Source organism: Abramis brama (assembly GCF_963993115.1).
Source record: "Abramis brama genome assembly, chromosome: 8".
In the NCBI taxonomy this organism is placed as follows: domain Eukaryota; kingdom Metazoa; phylum Chordata; class Actinopteri; order Cypriniformes; family Leuciscidae; genus Abramis; species Abramis brama.
Genome location: NC_139970.1, coordinates 26,435,098 through 26,447,064, shown reverse-complemented (window position 1 = coordinate 26,447,064; position 11,967 = coordinate 26,435,098).

The following is an 11,967-nucleotide window of genomic DNA, read 5'->3' as shown; positions in this document are numbered from 1 at the left end:
GCATTTTCTTATATTCATAGTAATTAGATTAATGTAGTAAAATGGCAGGAGGATTGCATGCGGAGTCCCATGATTCTCTCTGCTACATTGATGGAACAAAGAACTGTTATTAACTCTTATGAATGTACGTACGTGTATGACCTTGGATACGTGACTTGACAAAAAGTAATGTGTGACTGAATGTCCGTGACATAGCCCCCCCCCTCTATGGGCGACTCCCGACGCCCATCAGAAGAAAAAAAAAAGGTTCAGGAGGGCGGTGAAGCGGAGACAGTCTTGGGGAGGGACGGAGGGCCAGGCCCGCACTGGGAACCGGGACCAGGATATAGGCAAGGCGGGCCGTGGAGCGTGGGCGGCCAGGGCGGAGCAGGACGTGCGGGCGGCCAGGGCGGTGAAGACCCTTCGGGAGACCATGGTAGAGCGGCCTTCATGGTCCCATCGTGGCAGCAAGCCCAGAAGTCCTTCACATACCTTTCAATGGACTGGCCATCTTGAAATAGAGCAGCAAGGAATCTCCTTAGGGCCTGGTTGCTCACAACTGCTGGATCCATTTGTGGTGAGTTATTCTGTTACGATGCAGAGCAGGAAGCAAGAAGCAGGATCCAAGTGCAGCAGTGTTTTTTATTAAATAAACTAGAACTTTGACACAGACTAAGACTTCGGAACAGAACAAAGAACATGCAACCTAACAACATCAATAACTCACAATGACTGAACTAAAACACAGGGCTTAAATACACAGACAACCAAGCTAAACAAGATAACAAGGGGGCGTGGTAAATAATAAACACCTGGGAAGACTAATCAACATAACGGGAGACAGCTAAACATGAAAAGACAGGGGAACACATGACAGACAAGAACAAGACACAAAACCCACACCGTGACAATATTAATGTGTGGAAAGTATTAGATAAATGTCAAGTTAAACTTAACTCTTGGCTAATTGCAAGATATAAGCTTATTAGGTAGAGTATTTTTGACTAAGATGGAAAGCATTTCAAGATTAATCTATCCTGCATAGCTATTTCAAATAGAGCAATTAAAAAAATCAATTAGGTTTGGTTACATATGGAGAAAGAAAACCCATTACATTAGAAGTGTAGAGATGACAAAAGATTTTAAAAACAGAGGGTTACAAGCCATTGATTTTGATTCTATAAATGAAACCCTGAAAATTAATTGGTTCTTTTTAAATTGAAAAAAACTTAATTATTAATTAAACTTAATTTTATTAATTGGTTAATCCTTTTTAAAACCATGTTTGGTTTCATATTCCCAGAGAATTGTTTAAGAAATTAGGAGGAATATAATTTTTACTAAGTTGTGATTTTACCGTTCAACGTCTGGCAATTAAATTATCCCAATTTAATCAACAGGTCTTGTTATACTGGAAGATTTTATATAATCATAACTTTATGATAATAGATATATTACGGTTAGAAACAAATCACTGAATGACAAGAACTGGATGGAGAAAGGTATTTGGTCAGTGTCCCATTTAATCGATATAATAGTTAAATTATATCATATGAAGATTTTTGTGTTAAATATAATCTCATTTGCAATTGGGGCAAATTTGAATCTATTACTAAAGCCATCCCTAATTCTGTTGTATGTCTAATTAAAGAAATTCTCTCTTATTCTGTCTCCATGATCCCACATCTCCCCGCACTTTCAGTTGAAGGCCGTGATTTTAAAGGAAGACAACTTTCTAACAAAACTGTTAGAAACAGATTCAACATTTCTTATCCTATAGTAGCTTATAGAAACTCAGTTTCACATAATTTCTCAAAAGACACCATTCATATACTTAGAACAAAATATTTAAAATTTCCTTTACCTCCCAAAGTTAAAGAAATTAATTAAAAAAATTTAAATGAGATATATCCATCGAGTGAATATTTATGACTTATTTATTGGAGTCAAATCCAAATCTGTTTATTTTGTGATGATATTGAAACCACGGAGCATTTGTTTTTTCACTGTATGTGGAGGCCTTATGGTCTGATATTTAGGATGGCTTTACCCAAAGATACCTCACCTTGAAGACTTCACCGCAAAGGACATTATCTATGGACTTATAATGAACAATAACAAAGATAACTTGGTTAACAATATCCTCATGCTTGGAAAATGTTATAAATCTAGGCCTACCAGAAGGTGAAGCCACTGTTTTGTGCATTTAATGGTGAATTTGTTTCATAATACAAAAGCCCTCAAAGTGATAAAAAAGAAAAACGCAATTAATCTTGTTTCCATCATAGAAGAATATGATCTACAAGAAAAACCCTAGCCCCTTTAAAAAATTTTTTTTGATTTATTTATTTTTTATTATGATTTCCTGTAGTATTTATTTCAGCTGAAAAGACCAAAAGGGCCTTTCGGACTCAGTCAGCCCCATATTGTTTGAGGACAAGTAACCGGAGGAGACGGAAAGCTGCATAGGTAAATATTCGCAATGTATGTGTTGTTTTTAACCCTAAATCAAATAATTTATCAAGCATTTGTTGTTTCTTAAACCTTTTCTCACAAAACCCATAGCCCAATCAGTACGAACATAGTCTGAAGGTCTTAATAATTCACAAGATTTAACAAGTTGTCAAATTCGTACGATACTCGTACATATTTGTATACTCCTACATAATCCTGCAGCTTTTACTCCTATTGCTGTCATTGGCTACTGCCTCAATTCCTGTACGTATTTATCGCGATATTTGTAAATCAGTTGAGCCCCTTCTTGGAAAGTAGTCGGATGTCCCACACACTGTCAGAAAGTTTATATTAATTGCAAATTGGTCCCCGTCTGTTTATGTTCCAGTGATACATGATGTCTCTCCACACCTCATAACCTACCTCTGTTTGCAAGAGTGGAAAAGCTTATCTGACATTATCATGTCACATGACATCAGATACTCAATTATTTTGTCGTAATCAGATCAGTTACACTGCCCTACCCGTTTGCATGTAAATAATTTTCATACGATTATTGCTTGCTATTAAAGACATACTTTTATTCATAGAAATGCCCACATATCAGTGAACTTATAACATAAAAATGCTTTTAACATTTAATTATGCAACACTCTTTACAGAAAAATATCCCACAGTTATGGATAACAACATCATCATCAAGTGCTGTGCTGGGCACATTGGGTCCTCCAACGTATTCGATCCGTGGCCAAGTTCTCCACATCTTCCCATGGGACACTGACATTCTTCAGGTCTTCGTGAAACATCTGTCTCCGTGTCTTCCTTGGTCTTCCCTGTCTCCTGCATCCTCCTGGCGGTGTCCTCTTCATCACTGTGTTTGGGTGTTGTTGTTTGGGCATGTGTAGGATGTGTCCAGCGAGGTGCAGCCTTTGCTCTGTCTCAGTTTCTGAAAGTCTTCATGTGAAGTCCCACTCCTCCTCGTGATCTCTTTGATATATGCAGAACCAATGTTGAAAATAGTGATTTATCTTTTTCCATATTGTTAAAGCATTTTGTTTTCTCTTTCAGCTTCATAAACTGTACTTGATTTCTGCCTAATGCCTTTATAAAAAAGGGTCAGTGCTCATCAGGTGTTTTGCTAAAGGACATATTCATTGCATAGTTACAATAAAAGTGACCAATAATCACAAGGATATAGAATGAAAGTTGAGAATGTAAAATGTTGTGCTTATATTTTTGCCTGTTTGTTCTTTAAAGCAAAGAAACAAATGTATTTTCACATAACAAAGTTGAATCTCATCTCTTGGTTTGTAAATATATAACTTCATCATAGCAATTTTTTAACGTTAATGTATGTGTCACTATAATAGATCGCCCCTGTATCTGGATATTTTTAATTAACTGATTTTTATACTTTTGTGCTGTAGTTTTGGCGCTACATTTGTCTTTAAACAGTTTGACATTAAATATTGGAATATGCTTTCAAAATTGTGTCCATTCATTTGTGCTTTTGTTACATTTATTTGAATATAATTGATATACCTTTAATATACTATACATACACTGTAAATGTTAGAAGCACTTTAGTACATGTAATTATCTTTAATTAAAATACTGCAAAATTACCCTGCTGTAGGACATTGCTTAGAAAAAAGTTTCTCTTTCAAATTTATGCATCAGTCTAATCAAAAAAGCAAATTTGTAGCATTGATCATGTGAACTCGTTTTTGGATGGTAACCACACAACGGAGTATTTTGTTTTTAAATATGAGTTTTATAATTTAATTAAAAGGAATACATGTTTAACAGCCTAAATATACAATATTTAAGGAATCTATCCTGCAGGCGGAACCAGAAGAGATCTGTCATCATTTACCATAAATGGGCATGTAACTGTGAGCATCTGTTCAGCTGGGTTGTTATTGGCTGTGACTTTATCGCAGAACTCGCTGTGATTGGACAATCATTTAACACATATAAAACGGCGCTTCATGTTACAAAGTATGTTTTGGTGTTATTATTACGTTAGTTATAGATTAAGCTAACTATAAAGTGTCTCTATGTTGTGAGAAATTACTCCTTTACTGAGATCCTAACCCTAAGCATGTCTGCACATTTCAATGAACTACAGCTCCATGCTTCCGGTTCCATTGATAGAATGACAGAGACATGTGGGTAATGTAGTTTAAAACGTTTAGTAATGAAACAATAAATGTTAAATAAATAATATATTTAATGGACAACTGGATATCTAAATTTGTTCATTGTGCAAACCTTTATGACATATATGAGGGACAGGCTGAAATTTTATATTTTACTGTGAGCACTTTAAAAATAACCTTTATGCCAACTTTCCATATATGTCTGAAAACTGTGGCCAACATTATTTATTAAACATAGCATAAGCAGCTGTCCTGCCGATTTTCTCTTTGATACACTAACCGGACTTTGAGTTACAGCCATTTGAAATGTGCATTTTTTTTTTGCTCTTCTGGGGGCCGTTGCTGGGCCCCTGGGGGTGGAAGGGCAGTACAATCTACACAGATCTACACACACTATTACTATTACACAAGGATAATGCACCATTCAGTATAACAAAAAAAAAAAAAAAAAAAACAGTGCCAGAATTTCCTTTTCACCCCTTCTGATTGCTGCTTATATGCCTGACATCATTAATGTCTATGCTTTCATTTGAAAAGCAGTAGTAGATGTACTAGAATGATCAGCATGGATCATCTTCAATTATGCAATTATAGTAAGATAGCCCACCGCAGCCTCTTGTAATTTAGTTTCCCTTTATTTCACTGAAACGTGACATACATGCAAGTATATGCAACTTATGTTGCATTGTTGTCCCAAATATCATTAACCAGATCTAAGTTTTTATGTCCTAAGTAAAATAATCATGGTCATTAGTTATATGTAGTTGTTTTTAAATTATGAATTTAAAACTAAATTACTAAATTACTAAAGTACTAAATTACTACTAAATTACTAAATTAAAATTAAAACTACTAAAACTAAATTAAAAATAAATACTAAATAAATAAACTAAAATATTTTTTTTTTTATTTACTGTACCAAACACCACTTTCAATACACAATATTCACCATACTTTATTAAACAACACTTTAACAACCCAGCTGAACAGATGCGTCACAGTTACATGCCCATTTATGGTAAATGATGACACATCTCTTCTGGTTCCGCCTGCAGGGATAGATTCCTTAAATATTGTATATTTAGGCTGTTAAACATGTATTCCTTCTAATTAAATTATAAAACTCATATTTAAAAACAAAATACTCCGTTGTGTGGTTACCATCCAAAAACGAGTTCACATGATCAATGCTACAAATTTGCTTTTTTGATTAGACTGATGCATAAATTTGAAAGAGAAACTTTTTTCTAAGCAATGTCCTACAGCAGGGTAATTTTGCAGTATTTTAATTAAAGATAATTATGTTCTAAAGTGCTTCTAACATTTACAGTGTATGTATAGTATATTAAAGGTATATCAATTATATTCAAATAAATGTAACAAAAGCACAAATGAATGGACACAATTTTGAAAGCATATTCCAATATTTAATGTCAAACTGTTTAAAGACAAATGTAGCGCCAAAACTACAGCACAAAAGTATAAAAATCAGTTAATTAAAAATATCCAGATACAGGGGCGATCTATTATAGTAACACATACATTAACGTTAAAAAATTGCTATGATGAAGTTATATATTTACAAACCAAGAGATGAGATTCAACTTTGTTATGTGAAAATACATTTGTTTCTTTGCTTTAAAGAACAAACAGGCAAAAATATAAGCACAACATTTTACATTCTCAACTTTCATTCTATATCCTTGTGATTATTGGTCACTTTTATTGTAACTATGCAATGAATATGTCCTTTAGCAAAACACCTGATGAGCACTGACCCTTTTTTATAAAGGCATTAGGCAGAAATCAAGTACAGTTTATGAAGCTGAAAGAGAAAACAAAATGCTTTAACAATATGGAAAAAGATAAATCACTATTTTCAACATTGGTTCTGCATATATCAAAGAGATCACGAGGAGGAGTGGGACTTCACATGAAGACTTTCAGAAACTGAGACAGAGCAAAGGCTGCACCTCGCTGGACACATCCTACGCATGCCCAAACAACAACACCCAAACACAGTGATGAAGAGGACACCGCCAGGAGGATGCAGGAGACAGGGAAGACCAAGGAAGACACGGAGACAGATGTTTCACGAAGACCTGAAGAATGTCAGTGTCCCATGGGAAGATGTGGAGAACTTGGCCACGGATCGAATACGTTGGAGGACCCAATGTGCCCAGCACAGCACTTGATGATGATGTTGTGAGTTTATCCATAACTGTGGGATATTTTTCTGTAAAGAGTGTTGCATAATTAAATGTTAAAAGCATTTTTATGTTATAAGTTCACTGATATGTGGGCATTTCTATGAATAAAAGTATGTCTTTAATAGCAAGCAATAATCGTATGAAAATGATTTACATGCAAACGGGTAGGGCAGTGTAACTGATCTGATTACGACAAAATAATTGAGTATCTGATGTCATGTGACATGATAATGTCAGATAAGCTTTTCCACTCTTGCAAACAGAGGTAGGTTACCATATGAACGCAAAATGTGACTGCGTGCAATGCATACGCATTTTCCGTCAATAGAAGTTTAACGGGAGGGTTTTGCGTACCATATGAACGCGAAATGTGACTTTGGCGTGTAAATACAAAATGAAAATGAAAACTCGTGGTATAGATACGCAGTAGTAAGAGACTGGGTTGCATAGGCTATTACCTAAAAACAGATTACGGAATGTAAAGCATATTATGATATGATGTTATTATGACGTGCCGTTTCAGGCCCCCTAGTATTTTTGTTTTATTGTTTCTTATTAAAAAAGCTGAATTGTTTTCACATACGTTACAACAAAGCCTGTAATATATATATATATATATATATATATATATATATATATATATATATATATATATATATATATATATATATATATATGGGCTGCACGATTTGGGGAAAATGTCATATTGCGATTATTGAGGTCATATTGCGATTATTGAGGTCAATATTGCGATTGCGATATAATAAACGGTTTCATGAGTCAACTTGCTTGGTTCTCAAGGAAATTGCACAGATTAGTAATTATACTGAAATGTGTATTTCTCAACTCAAACTAGCAACAACAACTAAATGCACAGTGTTTTCGAATTAAAATAATATCTTTTACACAATTAAATAATGACATCTTTGCATTACTGCAAATTTGTTATTGTCTCAATAGTACAATAGTATAAAATGAATAGAACAATAAATAAGAACATTTATATGCTCATGAAAATAAGATATTTTGAACATTCTGTCCAGACAAGCAGGGACATTTAAGCAGGATATAACATATGCTTTGTATAAATAAACTCAGTCTGTTGATCATTTTTGGTAACTAAACAGAATTTTGTTAAGTTTAGTGACAACATGTTACAATGTTTACATGGTACAATGACTGGTAGGCTACTGTTTTTATTATTGCTTAACACAAATTTCACGATTTCAATTCAAATCTTGTGATTTGATTCCGCTATTGATTCAATATTGATTCATTTGGATAAATATTAGGTACAGTATGTTAATTTTTCTCAAGAAAAAAAAACTAAACTAATGCTGTAAACATACAGAGAGCTCTGTCAGCTGGTATAATTATTAAAGGTTAAAAATAACAACTCAAATTAAATATAATGTGGTTTTTACTAGGCTATAATAACAATGTTACAATATTTTAATGATATAGGTAAAACAGGTTACTAACGTAACCTCAGTTCCCTGAGATAAGGGAACGAGTACTGCATCTTAGCTTAAGACGCTAGGGGAAAACTCCTTTCTCCTAAACACTGAAGCCTTTATAAAATAACGCAGTGCTACTGCACAGCCATATAGTGCTGAGGCTTACTCGCACGCTATTGGCTGGTCAGTGGGAACTGCACGAACGAATGGCAGAGCGGCGTAACTGTGCAAACCAATCAGTGCGAAGCCCACCGAACTGAGCTCAGGGGAATCTCCAGGGAAATTCCAGGGGGAATCCGCCTATAAAAGACACTCAAATTGCCATGGATTCAGGTTTTTATTGACTGAAGCAACGATTGCTAGTCGTTCGCACCATAGCATGGCCGTCTATGCAGCACTCGTTCCCTTATCTCAGGGAACCGAGGTTACGTACTAACCGAGTACGAATGGTCAGTAGAACTGCGTCTTAGCTTAAGACGCTAGGAGAACCTATTCAGTCATGCCGTGCAACGACATGTACACCACCCAAGTTGGGACGCTAATAAGGGTCCCAAGCTAGAGTTTATTGATATATAAGGGGGCAAAGACCCATAATGTGAAGGGCCGGGCTCACTGAGGCCAGCCACAATCATGATGAAGGGACTTGTGTGCTTGCAGCACCGCTGTGTCTGAGCACGGACCCCAAGAGCTAACTGTAAAGGGCTGGGCTCACTGAGGCGAGCCACCATCCTAGTGAAGGGTTATGTACTTGTAGTACAGGGCAAACTGTGAAGGGCCGGGCTCATAGAGGTCATGAGGCTAGCAGTAATGCAGTTTTCAGCGAAAGTGGTTTTAATTCGGCCGTTTGCAACGGTTCGAACGGGGGCCCCTTCAGTGCTCGAAGGACCATTGATAGGTCCCAGGAGGGCACCGTAGGGGGCCGTGGGGGGTTGAGCTTCCTGGCTCCCTTCAGGAAGTGGACAATCATGTCGTTCCTGCCCACTGACTGGCCAGCCATCGGTGCATGAAAAGCTGCGATGGCTGCCACATAGACTTTAAGCGTGGATGGAGAATGGCCTGCATCCAACAGCTCTTGAAGAAATGAGAGTATTTGTGATACTTCACACGAGACCGGGTCCTGGTTTCTGGCTGCGCACCAGCTAGAGAACACAGACCACTTAAGAGCATAGAGGCACCTGGTAGAAGAAGCTGATAGTACTCAGGATAGTACCCGTCAAGGGACCACACATGTAGTGCCCACAGTTTGGGACGGGGGTGCCAGATCGTCCTGTTTGCCTGGGAAAGGAGGTCTTTCCTCAGGGGAATTGGCCAAGGGGATGCTACAAGCAGCTGAATCATCTCGGGGAACCAAGGTTGGGTCCGCCAGAGAGGGACCACTAGTAGGACTGTATGTCTGCCCTCTCTGATCCTTTTTATGACTTGGGGGAGAAGCGAGACCGGAGGAAAAGCATAAAGTGAAAGTTGTTGGGCAATGACAGTTGTCTTCGGAGCCGAAGAGGTCGACCTCTGCCCTCCCAAAAACACTCCATATCATTTGAACCGTTTGGGGTGGAGAGTCCATTCCTCGGGGGACACTTGGCCCCTGGGCAGCATGTCTGCTCCCTGGTTCAGTATGCCCGGCATGTGCGCTGCTCTTAGAGAGCGCAGGTTGTCGTTCGCCTATAGGATGAGATCTCTGGCCAGTTTGTACAGCCGTCTCGACCTGAGCCCGCCTTGGCGGTTTGTGTAGGAGACCACTGTTGTGTTGTCCGTATGGACCAGGACGTGGAGACCTGAGAGACGTGGTAGGAAGGTCTTGAGGGCTAGCACTACTGCGATCATTTCTAGGCAGTTGATGTGCAACCGTGCCTCCGTGCTCGACCATGAGCCGAAGGCCAGTTCACCCTCGCACAGAGCGCCCCAACCCGTGTTGGAGGCATCCGTGGTGACTACTATTTGTCTCGAGACTGTCCCCAAGTTCATCCCAGACTCGAAGAGACTGGGTGTTGACCAGGGAGCCAGGGCTCTGATACAGCCGTGGCCAGCAATGAGCACTTGGCTGTGTTTATTCTGAGACCCAGGCATTCTAGATGGCTGAGGACCACGGATTTGTGGAAATTCAGTTCCGCCTCTGACCGGGCCAGAATGAGCCAGTTGTGGAGGTAGTTCAAAATGCGCATTCCCATTTGTCTTAAAGGGGAGAGTGCTGCATCCATGCACTTTGTAAAAGTGCGGGGGGCCAGAGACAGTCCGAATGGCAGGACTGTATACTGGTAAGCTGTCCCGTCGAACACGAATCTTAAGAACGGTCTGTGATGCGGCGCTATTTGGATGTGAAAGTAAGCATCTTTCAGATCCACTGAAAAGAACTAATCCATTGGGCGAATCTGCACGAGGATTTGCTTCAGAGTTATCATTCAGAAAGGCCGTTTGATAAGGGCCTTGTTTAGATGTCTAAGGTCTAGAATGGGCCTGAGGCCGCCGTCTTTTTTGGGAACAAGGAAGTAGTGGCTATAAAAACCTGACTCGCTCTGGGCTGGTGGCACTGCCTCTATAGCCCCTTTTTTCAATAAGCTCACAACTTTGGCGCAGATGACGTGAGACACGTTGCTCATTACTGAAATGTGTTTTATGCCCGTGAAGCAGGATGGGTTGCGAGTGAATTGGAGCAAGTAGCCTTGCTCTATTGTGTTTATAACCCATTGTGACACACCAGGGATGGCTTTCCAAAGCCTCTGCCCAGTTGGCCAGGGGTTTTATAGTGTCGAGAGGCAGTGGGCTGCGTTTCAGCAGGGTGCCGGCTATGAGTATTTTGTGTGGTGCGGAAGAGAAAGAATGCTCTTTTGTTGAGTATTTTTGTTTCTTATTGGGTTCGCTATAACAGCGGTCGAGTGTAAGGGAGCGCAGATTTGAGCAGGCTCGCTGCTTACACTCGCAACAACAACATAAACAACAACATTTTCTCCCTCGGCTGGAACTGAACAGGGCCGCTGGGGGGAAACTCGGAGCACTTTGGAAGGCGGTCCGACCTTGGCGGGACTCGACCCTCCCCTCTTCCTGTTCTGCAGGTCAGGAAGACTTCTTTTGGTCATTGTGATCCATTGCTTGCCGCACTCCCTCCCGTTACATCACTTCCGGTTTGGCATTTTCAGATGCTAATCTAATTCTCTCACAAAAACGAGTCCAGAAGCCTTAATAGCATTTTATAAGTATATATTTAAAGAGAATCTAGTTCCTATATTATTTTTCTAAACATTGACTCACTGGGTACTCTAACATGCAATATGCCCTTTATTGAACACACTACCTGTGTAAAGAACATGTGGATCTTTAAACAACAACAACAACAACAACAACAACGTGTAAATTTGTGTGTGTCTATGTGTGAATATTCTCAATCAGAGTAACATTGGTGAAAAAGCTGTGTTTTTAACACTGAGTGCAGGCTTGGTGAGCCCAGAGGCTGCAAAGGGCACATTTTCCCTACACTTTCTTTGGCTTTGAGTTGCCAAATGGCTGAACTAAATTACGACTTGAAGAGCCAGGGGCATTAAATGCTAAAACGGCTTGCCATAATAAGATACTTTTAGAAAGACACAATGACACGTCACACATGGCAAGAGCTTATAACAGGGAGGTGGGGCTCACTGATCGTTTCTTTAATCTGTCATCTGACAAATGTTGTGTCATAGGTATCAGAGCACAGAAATGCAAGTAACACCCATG